Consider the following 3,361-nt stretch of genomic DNA (forward strand, 5'->3'; position numbering starts at 1 on the left):
AAATGTTATTAGTTCATCGAGTACTATCAACAAAAGCTTATTAAGAGACTTCGTTGTAAATAATGATATAGACATTCTGTTTTTGCAGGAAGTATGCTATTGCAACTTTTCTTTTATTCGATCTCATTCTCCTTTAGTAAATATTGGTGAGAATGGCTCATGAACCGCCATACTGATTCGTAGATCGTTTGAGTTTTATCAACCCTTAATGGATACAAAAGGGAGAATATCTTTTGTCTTTTTGTGTGAATGGTGTAAATTACGTTAATATCTATGCATTTTTGGGCAGCAACAGAAAAAAAGATAGAGATCAGTTATTTTCTAACAATTTAGCCCAGGCCTGCTCAACCTTTTTGAACCACGGGCCAAATCTAAGCAACAAAACTTGGAGCCGGGCCAAATTTTTTGTAGTACAATCCATATTTATCAAATCGAACTAAAGTTAATCAATTAAAAAGTTTTTTTTAAGAAAATATTAAAGATACTTGCTGCTAAGCTCTTGCCCTGATTTTAATAAGAATGGAGACCACTCAGAATTCTTTCCAAATCCAACATGTCCCTTAAAGTGATTTCAAAATTGTTTCCTAGATTTTTTGAGAATGCAGAACGATTTTTTTAGAATTTTGCCCAAGATTCTCGTTTAAGTCATGCTGCTAATGCCTTTGAAATAATCCTACCCAACAATCAAGAGAATTATGCCCAAGGTTTCAATACAATTAATGTGTATAATCTTGTGAGAATCAAAATATCTTAGAATTTCAAATAATCTTGCCCAGGATTTTACATCAATCCCTCCCAGCATTATCCAAAAGCAACGCCCAGTACTTTGTTAGTATCTGGTGAGATTTGGTTTGACCAAATTGGCCTACAACTTTTGCTTATGTTCGATAGAAATTCATTTTATTTTTATATCAAGTAATAAAAAAATGAGCTTTCTCATTGAGAACTCCAACACTTCAAACTCAAGTTATTTTTTTATGGAGAACAATTTTAACTGTTATTCAAATTCTAAAAAAAAAAAATGTATGCATATTTTGTTTTAAATTTAAATAAAAGATCATCTTGAAAATAAAATAAAAGTAAAGAGAATGAAAACAATTGGACTTGGCATTCTCTAACTTCAAGTTTTTCTTTCTGTAGAACAATCAACGGGCCAGATATGAGATATGAAACATTAAAACTCTTCGCGGGCCAAACAAAATGAAGCTGCGGGCCGGATTTGGCCCGCGAACCGTACGTTGGGCAGCCTTGTTTTAGCCGTTCATCTTGGTAAAGGTGGGAAAAAGGTCGATGTTATTGGTGGTGATTTTAATTGCATTTTAAACAACAGTGACTCCAACAGCTTAGTTAAAAACTTTAGCAGAGGGCTAAAGCAATTGGTTGAAATGTTTCGCTTAAATGTTTAAAAGATGTTGCAATGGAGCTTAAAAAAAACAGCTTTACCTTCATAAGAAACGGCAGCTCATCACGATTGGATCGTTTTTATACCACTACTAATTTTTTACAGAAAACTAATGATTTTGCGACTGTCCCTGTGGCTTTCCCTGATCATTTTGGAATTTTGATGACTGTTTATGGATCTGTTGCAGATGTGGTTCCAATAGGACGAGGTTATTGGAAAGTTAATAGTTCAGTAGCAAAAGATGATTCCATCTGTACTCGTTTGGTTGAGAAATATGAAGGATGAAAGTTGCATCACGTATATTTGGCTGATAGGAGTAGGTGGTGGAATAATGTTGTGAAATATAAGATGAAACAGTTTTTCAAACGGGAAAACTTTTTGTTAAACACGAGAATTTCAAATGAAAAAAAAATATTACGGGAAAATGCTGGAGCGGATGGATAAGCGAAACACTGAACAACCAACTTTGCTGGATATAAATATGATCAAATCGCGTTTGATTGAAATAGAAAATCAGCGATTGACTCATTTAGAAAGCAATATTGATGATTTCAACTTGATGCAAGATGAAACGATTAACATTTTTCAAGTTGGAGCTCAAATCAAACGACTAGAAGGTAGCGGAAATTTCAAAATTCGCAATGGAGGCATTTTGATAACAGATCCTGTGGAACTAAGAAGGCTTGCTTTTGAACATTTTTCGAATACCTTCCAACACAAGACAAAATATGAATATTTATTTACATTACGAAATTTTTATCAAATGACGACAGAGAAGATTTAACAAAGCTGATTACCGAAGAAGAGCTTAAGTCGGTGCTGAACCGGTGCTCTAAAAAGAAGTTACCTGGACCTGACGGACTTACCTTTGATTGCTACAAAGATGATTTAGTTCAAATTTCTTATCTAGATGGTTCGATTAGGCCTCCGAGGTATTTTGCAGATGGAATTATTACATTAATTCCCAAGGGAAATTGTAGCAAAGTGTTCGGAAAAGCTTTTGATGATTTCAGACCAATAAGTTTACTTAATTGTAATTACAAACTATTCATATAGCTACTTGCTGAACGTGTAATGAAGTTACTAGATGACCTTTTTGGCTCAGGACAAGCAGCATGTATCCCAAATATGTCTTGTGGAAATAACTTAAAAGATATTAGAAGATAAGTTACAAGAGCATGTGAAACTAATCGGTTTAAAGGTTTTGTTGTTAGTTTGGATTTAAACAAAGCATTTGACAGAGTGAACCATGAGTTTTTATGGAAAGTGTTGCAGAAGTTCAATTTCCCCGACACTTTTGTAAATTGTTTGAAACACATTTACGGAAGTGCATCATCTCGGATTCTAATTAATAGATTTCTTTCTCAAGAAACAAAAATTAATTGCTCCGTCCGAAAAGGGTGCCTAATGAGTATGGTGCTCTTTGTTTTATATATAGAGCCCTTATGAGCTTAGACAAGCACATTTGGACAAGTATCATTTTTAAACTGAATTGAAACCAGCTTAACGTGGATCATCAACGAGGTGGACTTTGTCTAGTTGATCCAGAAGCTAAGACCAAAGCGCTATTTTTGAAAAACATTTTTTATAACAATTTAGAAAGCGGTCGTAACACAGATGAAAGATATTTGCTTAATGATAACATTAGTGGGAAATTATCATGAAATGCCAAATAAGTTCTAATTATAATTTGCCAACAAAATATCTGATGTATAATTTTTTTATTAAAAAAAATGGCGAATGAACCATAAGGTTTAAAACCTCTATAATAATAAAAATAAATTATATATAGATATATATATATATATATTTATATTTATATATATATATATATATATATATATATATATATATATATATATATATATATATATATATATATATATATATATATATATATATATATATAAATAAACAGATACCAGCAATTGAAACTACATTCCAAATTGATTGGGAAAA

This window comes from Aedes aegypti, chromosome 2, assembly GCF_002204515.2.
Source record: "Aedes aegypti strain LVP_AGWG chromosome 2, AaegL5.0 Primary Assembly, whole genome shotgun sequence".
Taxonomy (NCBI): domain Eukaryota; kingdom Metazoa; phylum Arthropoda; class Insecta; order Diptera; family Culicidae; genus Aedes; species Aedes aegypti.